This window comes from Crinia signifera, chromosome 12, assembly GCF_055691185.1.
Source record: "Crinia signifera chromosome 12, ASM5569118v1, whole genome shotgun sequence".
In the NCBI taxonomy this organism is placed as follows: Eukaryota; Metazoa; Chordata; class Amphibia; order Anura; family Myobatrachidae; genus Crinia; species Crinia signifera.
Genome location: NC_139228.1, coordinates 14,631,615 through 14,651,873, shown reverse-complemented (window position 1 = coordinate 14,651,873; position 20,259 = coordinate 14,631,615). Strand labels below are relative to the sequence as shown.

Here is a 20,259-nt window from a genome sequence, read left to right as displayed (position 1 = left end):
AGGAGAGGGGTGACACCATGAGTTCGTACACCGGGTGACACCAACCCTAGTGACGCCACTGACCAAGACCATTTGCGGAACAGAGCGAGCATGATTATATTACAATAAGTTATCAGCCGGTGCGTTTGACGTCTCGCCGTGATCAATCTAGACTTGGCTCACGCAGAGGAGGATAATTACTAGTCTGCATCGATTATCATAATTATTACTATTTTGTAATTCTAGAATCGTATCGCCATTTATCTTCGGACTTGCAATTTAAATGGTTTGCGCCACGCCGTGTACTAAATTAGCGATTATTGTATTTAACACAATCGGAAATGAATGGGTGTCCTAAGCGTAATTCGGTGGCAGGGATTTAGTGGGAGAGAGCCGGAGGAAGCATCATGTGATCTGTTCTGGGATGATCACATGACAACCTCTTTGGCCCATAAGTTAAGCATTCTGGTGCTTGGGCCCCTACAGCAGAGGTCTTCTCTAGATGGTGTTTGCCAGTGTAGCCTAGACTTTGCAAAAAAAAAAGTACCAGGAGAGGGATCTGTAGGATCCCTTCCTGGCACTCACCAATCACACATGCAAGTTATTGGCCTTCAGATTCATCTCTGCAATTCAGATTGAGCTCCGAAGCCCCAGCACCAGTATGTATTTGATGAGACCATTGGTATTTAATTTTTTTATAAGAATTTACAAGAGCAACTGCAGGTGTCGCAGATGTGAAATGTGCAGAGAAAGAGAGGTTTGGAGTTGGAAAAGGGGCGCGCCCTTGCTTAATTATGTGCAGCAAAACAAAGAGGCGCAGTATTTGTTGGCAATGTGCAGAAGCAGCCGGTGTTTCCCTGTGTGCACATGGAACGTGCTGTACTGTACGTGCCTTTGCACCCCTGGCATTGCAACATGGTATGTCCCAGCAGCACATTCCTTCTTGTTTGCTGCTATATTGGATTATCTCCTAAATCTGACTCAGTCCCAATGTCAGGAAACGTTATCAGCCAAGTGTGTCGCGCTCTAGAATCCAGTAACTGCCAACAGTCATCTGTTTCCAGGGACATTCTCACATTCTAAAGATCTGATTATTTTTGTTTCTTCCATCAATGGGGCAGCTCCTGGTGAAATGGAGAGGTGACTATCAGCAGCACTTAAGGGGGGGAAGGCCTGATCTCGACATCATCAAGCCCCGCTCCTCAATTTGGTGGTCTCCAAGGAAGGGGCGGGGGGGGGGGGGTGCGGTCCGGCGGAGTGCCCACCTTTCCAGGGGGCCAGAAGAGGGACTCGATATTTGGGAGCCTCCAGACATTCTGGGAGGGTAGGCAACCCTAATGATATTGCAGCAGCCAATTAGCTATGTTTGGAAAATGACAGTTGGGAGCCGATTGGCTGGTGCGTTATCACCTTCTACTTTATCTCACCAGGCTTAATACATCTGCCCTATACTTGCCTACCTTGCACCATAACATCTGGGAGGCACCCGAAAATCGTGTGGTGCTCCAGGCCCACCACAAAGGTGAGCAAGTGTCAGCTGGTTCTGATTGTTGAGGAGACCTTAACGTGGTGGGCAGGTAGATATATTTGGCCAAATGTATGCTAACATCCTCATAAATGAATTATAAGAGGAATACTGCACAGTGCACCTGCAAACCCCCTCTGTCTTGCATATAGCTAAAAATCTCAGCAAGGTAGCACCTCTCATTACAGGGTGTGTAGTCTCGGCCCCCCCTCTTTCTGATTGTTGACAGTCTGAATGTTGACATGGCCGTTACATCAGCAGGAAATATGTAGCAATAAACGTTGACATGGTCAATATGTCGACATGTCAATGATATTGACCTCGAACATGTTGACACCATAAAATTGGCATACTGTTTTTAGTTTATTTTAGCCTAACCTAATAAATAACAATAGATGTTTTACCGTTGAAATATATATATATATATATATATATATAATATATATTTCCAGTGTCGACGTAATGAAAGTTGATATTAAGGACCTGTCAACATTCAAGTATTGACACTCTGACCAGAACCACTGAGTATAATAGTCATTTAAGTGGATTTTATAACAAAAAAACCCCCTAAAAATTCACATTTTTCATTTTTTAAAACTTTACCATGCACTTGAACTCTGATCAGGAATGGTGACATTGACACCCCAAAAAACTCCTGTCGACATTTCCATGTGTCAACCTCTAGACCACACCTGAATGCAATACTGAGTTATATTACCTATGGTTACACACCATGGCAGTGGCTGTTCTATATAAAAGTAAACACATAGAATATTTAATTTGAGGTCGGCAATGACCGGCGTGTCGCAGAGCGTTGCCTGCGGCAATATCCTGAACGCAGCACAGAACCGCAGTACGAGCAGTCCCAGCTATGCTAATGGCTTTCTGAGGATTACACAACTCTATTTAAGAAAAGGGATTTGAGGGGATTTTAAATGGCATTGTGGGAAATCTGTTTCACCGCGCTCTGCCGGTTGTTTCTAAGAAAGGACAGAACGCGTTTCATGATGATCTAAGGACTGATGCAATGAACTAATGCGGAGTCTCATTAACGTTCTATTCAAATTCCGCGTCATTTCCATGACCTGCTGGCATACTAGCCACCTTTTAAATGCAACATGGCGCTGATCATCATTGTGGATCATTGTGAACTGTTGATCCATGGAGAAGGGCGGGGCCTGTATAGCGTTAAATTGCTAGCTTGACAACCAGTTCCTGATTGGACAAGCGGGCTGTCCTTCATTTATGCTTCGTTGCATGCAGGGTGTCTCTGAAGCACCAGGTGTCACCAACCCCAGTGCCGTCACTGCTCTTTGATAAATGCTGTTGCTATCATCGCTTATTGCAATGAACTCTGGGAGCTAATATCACACCCAGATTGTATTGCAAAAGTGATTATTAATAAATGGGCCTCTAATGGTGTCAAAATCTGAAGTAGCCTCCAATGGGGTTGTGCATCCATTTTATACTGGTTTAGCGGTCTCATTGGAGGGCTGGGGATTGCGTTGAGCGTGCCTCTAGCCAGTAAGCTCACTGGTGGACATGGCGTCCCTCTGTGCATATCTCCGCAACGCGACCAAACAGGCCAGGACGAGTACATCTCTCTCTCTCTCTGACTGCCAGCCTCTCAGGGCCTGCTTACAACAACACGCTTCCACATTCCCTCTGAGCACGCTGAACAGAACACACATAGAGAGAGGCCGCAGGGACATGCAATTGTCCCCCGGGGGCCTAGTGGCTTCTCATTACACAACCAGCACTGCAAGATGGAGCTCCAAACAAAATGGAAGTAGAGTGATGGAGTCAGGAAAGTAATACCAATATAACTCTATCAGGGAAATAATACACACATTGCAATGTCATTTCCGATATTATTATGATTAAATATCAGACCTACAAATGTAATATTGATATTTACTTCACTCTGTCAATTTGTTGTCTATAACCACCCCCGTATTGTAAATGGGAAGGGACAGGTAATCGGATCAAAAGTCTGGTCACGGCAGTACAGATTATGTTATAAGATGGTACTGATATCAGAGCGCAGTGTGCGGGCTCTGTACTCTGTCCATCAGTGACAGATAGAAGATACCAGGTCCTGCCTGCAATAAGTACCTCCAGGCCAGATCTCTGCATTCTAATAGTATAATAGGAGCACACTCTCTGCTGTTATCCCACCAGCATAACAGGAAAAGTGTATGCATAGGTAATATGGGACGCCATTAGAGGACAAGTACAGGCTACATAACCATAGCTGCATCAGCAGGCGGCACTGGGATAAGTATCAGGGGGGCGGAGAACGACAGGATTTGGTGCCATCAGATGGTTTAAGTAAGAGAAGGAAAAGTGCATGAGGGAAGAGGGTCCTGCTTGTGAGAGGCTACTGCTTCCACATCCCCTACACCAATCAGCAAATCCCTACATTAGCTCCACCCCCCCCCCCCCCCACCAATCTGCAAATCCCTACATTAGCTCCACACCAGTGATGGTCCAAACCAATTTGATGCCCTTGGCAAAATTTGGGCTGGTGTTCCCTTGCACCACCACTAGTTCTGCCTCTGACTAAGGCCTCTCTCAGCCACATAATAGTACCCACTATTCAAATTATGCCACACAGTATTGCAACCTTATCTTATTCACATTACATCACACAGTAGTGTCCCTTATGCACATTATGCCTTACTGTAGTACCCCTTTTGCAAGCATAATGGGACAATAATGGGTATCCACCCATTGTGAAATAGCCTTGATACTATAAAATTCATAAATCCTCCCAAAACAAAGTGTTTGGTCTGACGGTCATAAATAGGCCCCTCAGTATTTTAGCTGAGTTATGGTAGTGCTGGCCCGATCACAAGCTTCCGTCATCATTCCCCCTTTTCTATTCATTCACTACACCTCTTAGATTGTAAGCTCAGTTGGTCAGGGCCAGTTTTATTTTATATTTTATATTGTAGCATATGGGCCCTTATTCAGATCAGATCGCAGTACAAATTTGTTCTCAAAATGGGCAAAACCATGTGCAGTGCAGGTGGGGCAGATGTAACATGTATAGAGAGAGAGTTAGATTTGTGTGAGTTATTTTGTTTCTGTGCAGGTTAAATACTGGCTGCATTATTTTTACAATTCAATTTAGATTTCAGTTTCAGCACACCCCACCCAAATGTAACTCTATCTGCCCATGTTACATCTGCCCCACCTGCGGTGCACATGGTTTTGCCCATTTTGAGAACAAATTTGTACTGCGATCAGATCTGAATAAGGGCCATAATTTCTTCGGATCATGATCTTCAATTTCCCTTGCGATTCAACCAAAGTTGAAGGAGTGAAAAGGGCAGAATTTACATTGATAAGCCCCTCCCATCTGCAGAGGTGTTACACCCCCCTCTGGTTACAATTGCCCAATGACACAAAGCCCGGCAGGTCTGTGGCACAGTGAATCTCTTTCTGCATAGGCAGCTGCAGAGACTTCTGGGTAATCAATCCACACGGCACATAATTGAGTTGCAGCTTTTTATTACAAAAACCCATATTTTAGTAATATGAAGTCTCTTAGCTCCGTAATCTTTCTCTGGTTGCTTTGTTATGGATTGCTAAATCTTTTTCCTCCTTTGGGAAACGATTCTGGCTCAGTTCCATGGTGTTATTATGCAGTCTCAGATCCTGCGAGCGGGAGGCATGGAGGTAGACAGGGATCTTTATGTATTAGTGACGATAGGGGGCGCTATACTGAAACATGCTGTATACAAGCTGCTTCTCGTAGCTCTGCCTGCATCTACCACGCATTAGCAGGAATTAGGATAACGCCGCGCTTCACACTTTTTCTGGAAGAGCAAAATAATTTTTGCTAAAAACAAAATAGGATCAGGTGGAGGAAGAGATATAAGAAAGCAATGGTGACCGATGGCTTTCCATCTTTGGATATTTCACACCATCGATGCTTTTGCCAATGTTAGTTTGCTACTCAGAGAACACGGGTACAGACGAAATTGTGCATCACTATTGTACAAACATCCATGTTTAGTAGTCAATGCACAATGACCCCAATGACACAATTGGTGATGGGAGGTGGATGGGTTTTGGTGCATCAACATTGGTCATGTGCCAATACAAACCCTGTAATATAGGACGCCGTTACAGGACAAGTACAGGCTACATAACTACAGCTGCATCAGCAGGTGGCACTGGGATAAGTATCAGGGGGGGGGGGGGGGGGCGGAGAACGACAGGTTTTGGTGCCATCAAAGATGGTTTAAGTAAGAGAAGGAAAAGTACATGAGGGAAGAGGGTCCTGCTTATGAGAGGTTACTGCTTCCACATCCCCCCCACCAATCTTCAAATCCCTGCGCTGCCCCCACACCCCCCACCAGTCTGCAAATCCCTCTACTAGCTCCACACCAGTGATGGTCCAAGCCAATTTGATGCCCTAGGCAAAACTTGGGCTGGTGTTCCCTAGCACCACTAGTTCCGCCTCTAACCCAAACCCCTCTCTCAGCCACATAATAGTACCCGCTATTCAAATTACGCCACACAGTATTGCAACCTTATTCACATTACATCACACAGTAGTGTTCCTTATGCACATTATGCCTTACTGTAGTACCCCTTTTGCAAGGCTGTTCAAGACTATGAATGCCAATACCAGGCATTGCTCCTAATTGTTCTACTTTAGGCAAGATCGAACCAATTTCAACGACCTGTCCTGCCTCCTTAGGGATATTCCAGAAGATAGGCCCAAGGGGTTAGAAGTTTACGTGTTGGCTAGGTGCAGTGGTGGCAGCCATTTTGAGCACTGAACTTATGTTTACCAGAATAAAGCGGATCTATAAAGCAGGAACTACTAATTTGACTAAGGCATGAGACACATTACCACGGTGCCTCAATCACTAGAGATAGAGTGGAGGGAGGTATGGTACAGTACCAACCAATCTGCTCACAACTGTCATTTTCCAAACCCAACCTGTAACAGTGCACTTAGAAGTTGATTATTTATCTCTTTCTAAACTGTGACACTTCTTCCCCTGCTGCAGAAGTCTAAGGAAGCTATTTACTAAGCGTTGGAAAAAGATAAAGAGGACAGAGATAAATATACCAGCCATCCAGCTTTTATGGTGTTGGACCAAGGATGGAGCATGGCCTCATCATGGGTGGTTGGTGCGGGACTTCAGAGAAGCGCAATGATGTAAACGTGGGCCCATATTACCAACATTGAAAAGTTGGGGGGTCTAAATCGCGTCATTGCCATTCCCAGACTGCCCACTTTCAAGGGCGGCTACAGAAAGGCATGGGAGGCTCCGGGGGGGACATTGTGAGGCTGGTTCCTGGGAGATTAGGCAAATCGGGGCAGCTGAAGAACACTCCCACCGGAATCGGGCTGGTGGGGAGGAACACTGGGGGTTACAAGAAGTATCATTTCATTGTTTGCTAAAATGAGACCAGCACATGTGTCTGAGGCACGTAATTGTTTCTCAATGACAGTAGTTGAAAACAAATCAAAGGCCTGAAGCAGTTTAATGTCTGCTACATCTCCGGTTACATTTCCAAAAGTGCAATTACGTTATGGCTCCATAGTCGACGCGTCAATGTGTGTCAGTGCCGGTCCCAGTGCAAGGAATAGACTTAGCGCTCCAGCAGTCTCACCGCTCCCCACGGAAGCAGTAACGTGCCTCTGTAATCGTATGCACAAGGTTACGCTGACCCGGTTGCTTCATACAAGGACAGCTGCTGACGGAACCGCAACTGGGGTTGTCCTGCTGTCCCCAGCCCGTGATTAATGGCTCCGTCACAGTGACCCAGGCAAGACTGCAAGACAGCGACGTTCTGGTGTTAAAATTCATGTCACATCACCGTGCTGGCGGCTCTCTGTGTAGGCAGTGTACTGTATTAATGCTGTGCAGCAAATCTTCCCAGTACATTGTCCCTTTCCAGCTGACAGGAGCGGATTTCACTAGGCGCAAGCCAGTTTGGGGTTTTCACCTTGTATTCTGCATTATTTGGAGAGGCAGCGGGAATAGGGGGCATTAGAAAATAAGATGCATGTTACGGAATTCAAAGGAGAAATATTTTGGAGCGTCCCTTGGCCAGATGTACTAAGCTTAAAAAGTGATAAAATGGAGAGTGATAAACCACCAGCAAATCAGCCCCACTTCCTGCTGTACATACTCCCTGTTCACAACCTCCTCGTCCTGCTGCACACGCTCCCCCGTACATCACCGCCTCCTGCCGTACACACTTCCAGTACATCGCCACCTCCTGCCATACACACTTCCCATACAGCACCGCCTCCTGCAGTACACACTCCCCGTACACAGCCACCTCCTGCCATACACACTTCCCGTACAGAGCCACTTCCTGCCATACACACTTACCGTACAGCGTCACATCCTGCCGTACACACTCCCCGTACAGAGCCACCGCCTGCCGTACACACTTCCCGTACAGTGCCACCTCCTGCCGTACACACTCCCAGTACACCACCGCCTCCTGCCATACACACTTCCTGTACATCGCCACCTCCTGCCGTACACACTTCCCGTACAGCACCGCCTCCTGCCGTACACACTCCCTGTACACCACCGCCTCCTGCCGTACACACTTTCAGTACATCGCCACCTCCTGCCATACACACTTCCTGGGCAGCACCGCCTCCTGCCATACACACTTCCAGTACATCGCCACCTCCTGCCGTACACACTTCCCATACAGCACCGCCTCCTGCCGTACACACTCCCCGTACAGAGCCACCTCCTGCCGTACACACTTTCCTTACAGAGCCACTTCCTGCCGTACACACTCCCCGAACAGAGCCACCTCCTGCCATACACACTCCACGTACACCACCGCCTCCTGCCGTACACACTCCACGTACACCACCGCCTCCTGCAGTACACACTACCAGTACAGAGCCGCATCCTGCCGTACACACTTCCCATACAGCGCCACCTCCTGCCGTACACACTCCCCAGACAACACCGCCTCCTGCAGTACACACTACCAGTACAGAGCCGCATCCTGCCATACACACTCCTCATTCAGCATCATCTCCTGCTGCTGCACACACTCCCCGCACAGCGCCACCTCCTGCCGTACACACTTCCCGCACAGCGCCACCACCTGCTGTACACACTTCCTGTACACCACCGCCTCCTGCAGCAAACTTCCAGTACAGAGCCACTTCCTGTCATACACACTCCCGTACAGTGCCACCGCCTGCCGTACATGCTCCCCGTACAGAGCCACCTCCTGCCGTACACACTTCCCGTACAGCGCCACCTCCTGCCGTACACACATCCCGTACACCACCGCCTCCTGCAGCACACACTTCCAGTACAGAGCCACTTCCTGCCGTACACGCTCCCCGTACAGAGCCACCGCCTGCTGTACACACTTCCCGTACAGCGCCACCTCCTGCCGTACACACTTCCCATACAGCGCCACCTCCTGCCGTACACATTCCCCGCACACCACCGCCTTCTGCAGTACACACTACCAGTACAGAGCTACATCCTGCCGTACACACTCCCCATACAGCACCACTTCCTGCTGCACACACTTCCCGTACAGAGCAACCTCCTACTGTACACACTCACTGTACAGCACCTCCTCCTGCTGTACACACTTTCTGTTCAGCACCTCTTCCTGCCACCTACACTCCCCCGTATATCACCACCTCCTGCCGTACACACTTCCAGTACATCACCACCTCCTGCCATACACAATTTCTGTACAGCACAGCTTCCTGCCGTACACACTTCCAGTACATCGCCACCTCCTGCCGTACACACTTCCCATACAGCGCCGCCTCCTGCTGTACACACTCACCGTACATCGCCACCTCCTGCCGTACACACTCACCGTACAGAGCCACCTCCTGTTGTACACACTCCCCGTACAGAGCCACCGCCAGCCGCACACACTCCCCGTACAGAGCCACCGCCTGCCGCACACACTCCCCGTACAGAGCCACCACCTGCCGCACACACTCCCCGTAGAGAGCCACCGCCTGCCATACACACTCCCCGTACAGAGCCACCACCTGCCATACACACTCCCCATACAGAGCCACCTCCTGCCGTACACACTTCCCATACAGAGCCACCTCCTGCCGTACACACTTCCCATACAACGCCATCTCCTGCCGTACACACTCCTCGTACACCACCGCCTCCTGCAGTACACACTACCAGTACAGAGCCATCTCCTGCCGTACACACTCCCCATACAACACTGCCTCCTGCAGTACACACTACCAGTACAGAGCCGCATCCTGCCATACACACTCCCCTGCTGTTGCACACACTCCCCGTACAGAGCCACCTCCTGCCGTGCACACTTCCCCTACAGTGCCACCTCCTTCCGTAGACACATCCCGCACAGCACCACCTCCTGCCGTACACACTTCCCGCACAGTGCCACCTACTGCCGTACACACTTCCCACACAGCATCACCTCCTGCCGTACATACTTCCTGCACAGCATCACCTCCTGCCATACACACTTCCCGTACAGCACCTCCTCCTGCTGTACACACTCCCCATACAGCTCCACCTCCTTCTTTACACACTCCCAGTACAGGTGAACAGACATTTCTGGAGGCGGCACTCCAGGACTGCATAGATCAGGGCTGGGCAACACCGGCCCTCCAGATGTTAGTGAACTACACATCCCAGCATGCCTTGCATCAGTTTCAGCATGGCCACATAGCAAAACTAATGCAAAGCACCCTGGGATGTGTAGTTCACTAACATCTGGAGGGCCGGTGTTGCCCAGCCCTGGCATAGATGTATGACAACATCAACATTAAATTTTATCTCTCTGGTGAAAGTTTTAGGCTCCCGTTTATTATTTAATATTTGTGGCTAATTCCCCCCAGACCCACGCATTCCCATAATGCCGCTGTCACAGACCCACGCAGTCCTCAAGTGCTGCTGTTACAGACCCATGCTGTTACAGACCACACAGTCCCCAAGTGCCGCTGTCACAGACCCACGCAGTCCCCGAGTGCCGCTGTCACAGACCCACGCAGTCCCGTGTGCCGCTGTCACAGAACCACGCCACCCCAAGTGCCGTTGTCACACACCCATGCAGTCCTCAAGTGCAGCGGTCACATACCCATGCAGTCCCCAAGTGCCGCTTTGACAGAACCATGCAGTCCCCGAATGCCGCTGTCACAGACCCATGCAGTCCTCAAGTACCGCTGTCTCAGACCCATGCAGTCCACACAGTACCCAAGTGCCGCTGTCACAGACCCACGCAGTCCCCGAGCACCTCTGTCGCCACCTGCTGTGGAATTACACGCCAGCATACCCTAATAGTAAAATAGTGTCAGGACATGCTGGGATGTATAGTTCCACCGTTATACCAAAAGCCGTACTGATTTCCTACCTACCCCTGAAGTGTGTAGTCGCCTTCAGGCAACTTTGTGTTACCTGTGTGGATGTATACGGCTCTACCACCCTAGACATATTTCACATAATGGCAACAGGGGGTTCCCACACCTAGACCCCATAAAGTTTGGTGTGAGCAAAAGCAGCCACCGCCGCAAAGAGTTAAAACAAGATCTTCCACACGCACGTATTCTTACAACATACGTGTTGCGCTGGCGATATGCACAAGTGTTATCCCCGGGCAGGCAGCACGCCGTTCCTTCCCACTAACACATGTGTATATCAGGAGTGATCTATTCTTAGAGCAGTACGAGCGAGGGCGGAAGGTGTGTAACAATGTGCGAGGACCATGGCGGTGATGGCTTATTTATAGGCCTACTGAGCCACTGCACCTCTGTGATGCAAATAACAAGCACTTATACTCACAGGCCCAGCAGCTGCTAACTCCCATCTCAGTTACAAATGTGTATTGGCACAGTGGTTAGCATTGCTGATTCGCAGCCCTGGGGCTGCAACCTCTGTGTTTGCGAGATGTTCCTCTATCTCCATACCTCCCAACATGACCCTCCCCAGGAGAGACACATTGCTCTGCTCCTGGACTTCCCTATTAATATATGGTTCCCATCACCTGTGCTGGAAGAACTTTCTTAGCAATTAACCTGTTCAACACAGGTGATGGCAATCATGCATTAAGAGGGAAGTGCAGCAGCAGAGCATTGTGTCCCTCCTGGGAAGGGTCATGTTGGGAGGTATGTATCACCTCCATAATATCCCTTTAATCCATGACACCTATGATTATGCTTACCATACTGTCTCTTTAAACAAGGGATGGGGAACCTCCAGCTGTTGTTGAACTGCACATCCCAGCATGCCCTGCTACAGTTTTGCTATTTGGCCATACTAAAACTGTTGCAGGGGCATGCTGGGATGTGTAGTAAAAACAAGACAAGCCACGCTTCAATTTGCGGGTCCGCGAGTAATGCTGTGTACACACGGGGGAGATATATTGCTCAGTTTCTACTTTACATCAGCGACCAGAGATGGTTGCTGATGAAAAAGAAACTGCCGGGGGGAGCCCGGCAGTGGTAATCAGCTGGTCGCAGGAGCATGTTCCTGCGACCAGCGATCACCACAGGGGCAAAAACGGGAGCGCGCACCTGGCGATATATCGCCGGTGCACACTCCCATTGCGGGCAATATGGTCGCTCAGCGACCATATTTCCCGCGATTTTGCACAAAATCGCCCCTGTGTGTACGCACCTTAAGGGTGTATGGCTAAAATGGCAGGAAATGATGCGAATCGCTTCATTTTAGTCCTGCCCCAGGACCCGTGATTTCCGGCACTTCTTTCACCATCTCTGGGGGGGACTTCTTTCACCATCTCTGGGGGGGGGGGGAAAGCGGGGCTCTGGGGGGAATGTGGGAGACTTGCCCACCTTCCCGGGGGGCCGGTAGGGGGCCCCAATTTTCGGGAGACTCCCGGCCATTCTGGGAGGGTAGGCAAGTAAGGAGTTATGTTATTGATCCGGCGCTACCTCTGCTACAGATCACCGTTCCTCAAAAACCAGGACTACAAGCACAGGTATATATATAGACAATTTGGGTAGAATAGAAGATGATGTCCTGCTGGGATGTGTAGTTCAAAAACAGCTGGAGGGCCAAAGGTTCCCCATCCCTGCTTTAAACCTAGACACTCATGGTTCTGTGGCTGATTAAGACCAGGTGACATGCAGGCTTGTAGTCAGCCAGCCCCAGAACCTGTGTAACTCATTATGAGTGTTGTGGTTTAAACATACTTGCCTACTTTTGAAAACTAGTTTCAGGGAGATTATAGTTAGTAATAGAATTTTGCACAGCGCCCCATTGAGGGGGCGTGTCATGCTCCACCCAAAGGGCGTGTCTAGTTCCATATATGGAGAGATTGGGAAAAGAGATTGTGAACGTGGCACCTAGAAGTGTGGGTGTGTACTGCTACATCTGAGAGGAATCTTTTAAAATGACTAAAGGGGCATACACAAGGAGCAATTTTGTGCTATTTTCTAAGCAATCTTACTAGATTGCTTATTAGAAACTAAGCACAAATCTCTCCGTGTGTATGCTCTGGGCGATCCCGATGCGTGGTCCCACACATCAGCATCGCCTGCTTAGTAAGTCAGTGCATGCTGACAAAATCTAGTGAAATTGCCTAGAATATCTTTATTTCATGTTTCGTGTGTACATAGGACACGACTGCTTCCACGATCACGTCCTGAATCCACTCCCCCTTGTTAGCATTGGCCCCTCCCATTGATTTCCCATGTGCACAGGGAGACGAGTGAAGTGGCAGCCTGCGCTTGAACTTGGTAAGTGCAGGCTTCACCGCCGCATGGCCGCCCACCTGCCCAGCCCCTCATCCATCTGAGCTCCCTGAGTCCGGTTCAGGTGCTCAGCCCACCACCGGACTCACAGCCTTCCCTGCGGCCTCCCCTCCCTCCTCCTCCCGGTCAGCGCCGCATGGCCGCCCGCCCAGCCCCTCATCCAGGTTAGCTCCCCGAGTCCAGTACACCCTGCACCATGTTAACCCCCTGTGCTTCATCCAGTGTTACCCCCTGTGCCTCCTCTCCAGTGTTACCCGTCTCATCTAGTGTTACTCCCTGTGCCTCCTCCAGTGTTAACCCCTGTGCCTCATCTAGTGTTACCCCCTGTGCCTCCTCCAGTGTTACCCCTATGCCTTCTCCAGTGTTACTCCCTGTGCCTCATCTAGTGATACCCCTGTGCCTCTTCTAATGTAACCCCATGTGCCTCATAATCCAGTTACCCCTGTGCCCCATAATCCAGCGTTACCCCTGTTCCCCATAATCCAGCGTTACCCCTGTGCCTCATAATCCAGTGTTACCCCCTGTACCTCATAATCCAGTGTTAACCCCTGTGCCTCCTGCAGTATTACCCCATGGCCTTATCCAGTGTTAGCCCGAACAGGATTTCTTCTGGACCAACGGATGGATGGAGGAGACCTACCTACGTGTCAAGATAGGTAAGTATTCAGATGAAAGGGCTCTGAATGTAACAAAGTTTTATTTTTTTATGTGTTTTTATTTAACTATTGGTTCTGCTTTTGAACTATGAGTCCAGCAAGCTCATTAATGGGCCACACACTATTTAAATATTTGCTTAAGCAAAATTGCTTAGCACAAATCTCTGCGTGTGTATGTGCTCTCCATGGGAGATCTTGACACCAGCAAAATTGCTAAGCACAGATCTCTACGTGTGTATGCCCCTTTAGATCTAAATATAGATGAGCCCAAAAGCAGTTAGATATACTATGCTAGGGAAGTGGTACTGATGATTCAATGTAAATGTATCTGTCTCATTTATTTTCCCCCCAAAAAATGTGACAGTATGATATGGGCTAGGTAAAATGAGGATGATTGCTGCTATTTCAGGGAGTATCCTGCAGAATGCAGGAGGGTAGGCAACTAGGGACAGTATGGTAAGCCTACATATATTTTTTACACAGGTTCAGGGCTGGATAAATGAAAGCATCTCACCTGGTTTAATCAGTTGCAGACCCATTGTAAATTAGCATGTAAATAATGATAATGGTAGGGGGACCAGGATGCAGACTAGCCCCTTCTGGGAGAAGATGTAACAAAATCATACTTGCCTACCTGACCCCCTCTATCCGGGAGAAAATGCTCTGTTCCTAGACTTCCCTGGTAATGTATGATTGCCAGCACCTGTGGTGAAACACCTTTACCTAGCTCCCCACAGGTGCTGGCAATCATACATTACCAGGGAAGTCTAGGAACAGAGCATGGAGAGGGTCAGGTAGGCAAGTATGAATGAAATGCTGACAGATCTATAATAATGAATAACTATAACTGTTCTAATAGTAGAGTATGATAATTATAAACGAGGGCATTTAATTTACACAAAAACACAATAAGACATCTCATTAAGCAAATGAATGAACACATGACTGTCTGTTGGAGATCTAATATGTAAAGCCCCCCCCCTTCCCCCCCATACTCTGGGGGGGGGAAGTCGCATACAATCCCTCTGTACCACCTGGCAGCATCGCATACGATACATGGTATACGCGCCTTTTTGCATACAATGGGACAATTAACAAGAGATAAATGCAAGGGTGATAAAGAGAGATAAACACCCAGCCAATCACCTGCCAACTGCCATGTTGCAGGCTGTGTTTGAAAAAAGTCAGTAAGGAGCTGATTGGCTGGACGTTTATCTCTCCTTATCACACTTGCATTTATCTCTTGTTAACGCTTAATACATCTGCCCCAATGTATTGTATGTGATCCCAGCAATGGCTGCCAGATCCAATAATACCCCTTTCAGACATACGGAATTTTTCACATGCACGCGCACAATCCCGGGACTAGCGTATGTCTGAAAGGCTCTACCCGGGATTTTAGTCCTCTAAAATCCCGGGTCCTGCGCACCTGCAATGGACCCGGGATTTTTAAAAACTTGAACCGGGTCTAAAATCCCAGTTAATATGTCTGAAAGGGGTATAAATCTATAGCGCAGGTTTGCACCCATTTTAGAATTCTCGCACCTGTCCCCACAATGTGAGCATCCCCCAGAAATCAGGTTCGTGGGATGGCAGGACTGTCCTGCAGAAAATCAGACTGTTGGGACGCAGGCAACAGCACCGTACCCTTAGGTGGTATCCAATGGCACTACCCTGGTCAGGGCCTAAACACAAAACGACAATGCAATACCACAAAACAAGCTAAAGTGCAATGTCAATCAAATAAACCATGTACTATCTGCTGTACAGTGCTACCCTCCGGCCCGAGGCTAGACACACAGAACTCATTCCGTCAGCCACATCCTGGAACACTGCATTCATGTAAGTGTATAGTCGTATCCATCAAACGTCTCAGCACCCTGACAATTCCCTCTACCCTGCTGCTAGGTAATATATGCATTACATTCCTGTGAGAAGGGGGAGGGGAACAAACAGACTCATGTGTACGGGTCACAGGCAATCAGGTGCCATTCATTGGGCGGAAGCAGTGCCAGGATCTGAAACACTGAGTCTATTGGGTAGATGTATAGAATCTTGGAGAGAGATAAAGTTGACCAAAAAAAAAAACAATCAGCTTGTGTCATTTCATAAACCGAAATAGATACATAATGCAAGTTGTGATTGGGTGCTATGGTAAACTTCTACACTTTATCTCTCGCCAGCCTAAACTCAGTCCCATGGCATGCTGGGACTTGTAGTGCCACAAGAGCTAGATAAACACTGCCTTGCCTAACCATGCACTGAAAGCTCATTACTGCCCCCGCATCATACATAACAGTACAAGGCCGGAATACGTATGTTCAGGGGACCCCAGCTATGACAGCACAGCAGGGCCGGTGTAAGGCTTCTCATCACCCTAGGCAAAACTTCAACCTACTGCCACTCCCCCCCCCCTACCCCATAATGCCACCAATAACCATATTCCAACATCAATGCATGCTTGCCTAACATTCTGGAATGGCAGGGAGCCTCCCAAAATTGAGTGGTCTTCCCAGACCCTCAGGTAGGTGGGAAAGACCCCTGCTTTCTCTGGAGGCCCCCAGCACCCTCCCCTTTGCCACCCACAACAGAGTACAGGAAGAGAAGGCAGCAAAATAGGAAAGTATGCCTCAAGAGGAAGTATGGAAGTGAGGTCGTAGAGGTTCCACAGCAATCACCTGCATTTAGTACAACAAGGATCCTCACAGACATCCTTGATTTTTTGCTAGGCAGACTTGGTGGTGCCCCCCTAGATCCTGGCGCCCTAGGCAGCTGCCTAAAGCTGCCTAGTGGTAGAGCCGGCCCTGCAGCACAGAGGCACTGGAAGCCATAGAACATACATAACGCGTTCTCCGTCAGTAGTTGTGTGTCGTGACTGCAGTCACCAGGCATTGGGTGAGGGATGATGCCGTGATAATGGTTACACTATGTTATACCGGATCGCTGGTCCAGGGCCGCCATGTCTGGGGCAGATGATGGCAGAAGATTAATTGGGGCTGAAAATTGCCCCTTTTGATGAATACTAATTATTTTGTGAATTGCCCCTGTCAGGTGCGTTGTATGATATTCCTGTTGCTGCATATGGGTGAGCTCTGTATTATTAATAGGCTGTTATTAGTCTATGAATGGCCTCAGGCTCTGAGCAGGGAGCTGCGGCCCTCCCAGTAGTGGGGTCTGTATGATCCAAACTGAGCAGGTAGGCAGCAGTCCATCCCAGCCCCCTACTACTGTACACAGAGGCAAGGTCATCCTGTCCTACCCCGCACAGGAGAGATATGCAGTAGGTAGGTAGATATGAGATAGATAGATGGATAGATAGATATGAGAGAGATATGAGATAGATAGATAGATAGATGGATGGATAGATATCAGATAGATGGATAGATATGAGATAGATAGATAGATAGATGGATGGATAGATATCAGATAGATGGATAGATATGAGATAGATAGATAGATGGATGGATAGATAGATATGAGAGAGATAGAAAGATATTCCATAGATACATACACACATACATATGAGATGGATGGATAGGTATTAGATAGATAGATAGATAGATAGATAGATAGAGAGATACAGTATGAGATAGATGGATTGATAGATATGCGGGAGATAGATACATACATACATGTGAGATAGATATGATATGATATAGATAGAACGATAAATATGATATGATATAGATAGATGAATGAATAGATATGAGATAGATAGATAGATAGATAGATATGAGATATATAGATGGACGGATGGATAGATAGATATGAGATAGGTGGATGGATGAATGGATAGATAGATAGATAGATAGATAGATATGAGATATATAGATGGACGGATGGATAGATAGATATGAGATTGATGGATGGATGGATGGATGGATAGATAGATATGAGATAGGTGGATGGATGGATGAATGGATAGATAGATAGATGGATAGATAGATAGATGGATTTATATGAGATAGGTGGATGGATGAATGGATAGATAGATGGATAGATAGATAGATATGAGATAGATGGATAGATAGATGGATGGATAGATAGATATGAGATAGATGGATGTATAGATAGATAGATATGAGATAGATAGATGGATAGATATGAGATGGATGGATGGATAGATATGAGATGGATGGATAGATAGATAGATAGATTTGAGATGGATGGATGGATAGATAGATGGATGGATAGATATGAGATAGATATGAGATGGGTGGATAGATAGATATCAGATAGATGGATAGATATGAGATAGATGGATGGATAGATATATATCAGATAGATGGATGGATGGATAGATATGAGATAGATAGATGGATGGATATATGGATGAATAGATAGATGGATTATAGTTAATATAACTGATAATAACCATGTCAGGCCAGATACCATGTCCCACAGAACCTTCCGTCCATCATACATGAGGACGTGTAATGGAACCCCCCCCCCCCCCCCCCGGGTCCCTGCATAGTATTTATAGACGCCAATGTAACGTTGTGCTTTTTATAGCTGCATTCCCCGCACAGCGCACGCTGCAAGCACAGGTGTATGTACAAGAAGATTATACACACATTGCCCGCATACACAGAGGTGAGCCACAGACTGCCAGCATGTAATACCAGGGGTAACAATACAGAAACAATAGTATACAGTGTCCCCAGCACACATCCCAAGGTCATAGTATATCCAGCACAGGAAGCACCAGGGGTCGGTGTCTGACGTGGCAATCACAGCTGCCAGGGACATACATCACATATATGACCATATAGACACAGGGTCAAGGATTTCCAGGACAAAATGGCCACACCATTGAAAAGCAGAATGAATTGACTATTAATAGACAGTGCAATGCAGAAGGGGCATAGGGGTGACATAGTTACCTGGTGCCTGGCGGATGTGGCTGTGGGTCCCAGTGATGCCTCTGTGGGAGGATGCTGCTGCTGCTGGGAGGATGCTGCTGGGATGAGGATGCTGCTGCTACTGGGACTCTGGGTACCAGATAGAGAGCAGAGGAAGAGAAGCCTCTTCCTGCCCTTACAGCAGAGCACAGGGTGATACCACTCCGCGCAGGGAAATAGGGGGGTAGTGCAGAGAGCGTTGATGTGTAGCTTTCACCAGAGCTTCCCCCGGGGCACCACGGCTTGGCATCTGATTTGTCGTAGTAACAAACGTCAGTCAGTGCTGGGGGCGGGGCAGGAGGATGTAACCCTGGTACCTGAAGCCAGGTGCTGGCAGCAACCCTCCCCCTCCCCTCCCTCCCTGGTGCCAGGCCTAATGTGCCTCTATGAGATGCACTGGGGGAACTGAACCTGACAAATTGTGTGTTATTATTAGGTGGCTGCAGCTGACAGATCCCAGGGACTGCATGGCCGTGGGAGGAGGGAGCAAGATGGAGGGGACTACTGGGAGAGATAAGACATGGGCTGGGGGAGGGAGGAGATTACTCACAGACTGAAAGGGCAACAAGTCACATAACACTATAGTAATACAGAACATGTATATTGTACGTACATACGTACGTAACAAACATACATACATAGAAACATATAGTGCATACATACATATAGTACATTCATACATACATATATATATATATAGTACATACATATACATATAGTACACACATACATATACATATAGTACATACACATATACATACATACATATACATATATAACATACATATACATACAGTACATTCATACATACATATACATAAAGTATGTGCATACATACATATAGTACATACATACATATACATATAGTACACACATACATATACATATACATATAGTACACATATACATATAGTACACACATACATATACATATAGTATGTACGTACGTACGTACGTACGTACGTACGTACGTACATACATACATACACATATAGTACATTCATACATATACATATAGTACATACATACATACATATAGTACATTCATACATACATGTACATATAGTACATTCATACATATAGTACATACATACATATAGTACATACATACATACATATACATACATATAGTACATACATACATACATAGATATACATATAGTACATTCATTCATACATATAGTACATACATACATACATACATATACATACATATAGTACATACATACATACATACATAGATATACATATAGTACATTCATTCATACATATAGTACATACATACATATAGTACATACATACATATACATATAGTCAGGGCTATTTTTCTGCAGGCTCCAGCAGGAACTGTGGCCCTTATTCTAGTTCACTCTTTCTGACAAAATATTTCGTAGATGGACAAAACCATGTGCACTGCAGGTGACGCAGGTGTAAAACCCCACCCAAATCTAATTA

General features: G+C 47.4%; 1 protein-coding gene across 1 annotated transcript in view; it reads right to left on the bottom strand.

Annotated features, from left to right (window-relative positions):
- SV2A (synaptic vesicle glycoprotein 2A) overlaps positions 1-19,016 on the bottom strand; it is an 81,639-nt gene extending 62,623 nt beyond the window's left edge. Inside the window, exon 1 of the mRNA XM_083166603.1 lies at positions 18,787-19,016. The gene's annotated coding sequence lies outside the window, so the exon portion shown is untranslated. The remainder of the gene's footprint in view (positions 1-18,786) is intronic.
- Positions 19,017-20,259: the final 1,243 nt, after the last annotated feature.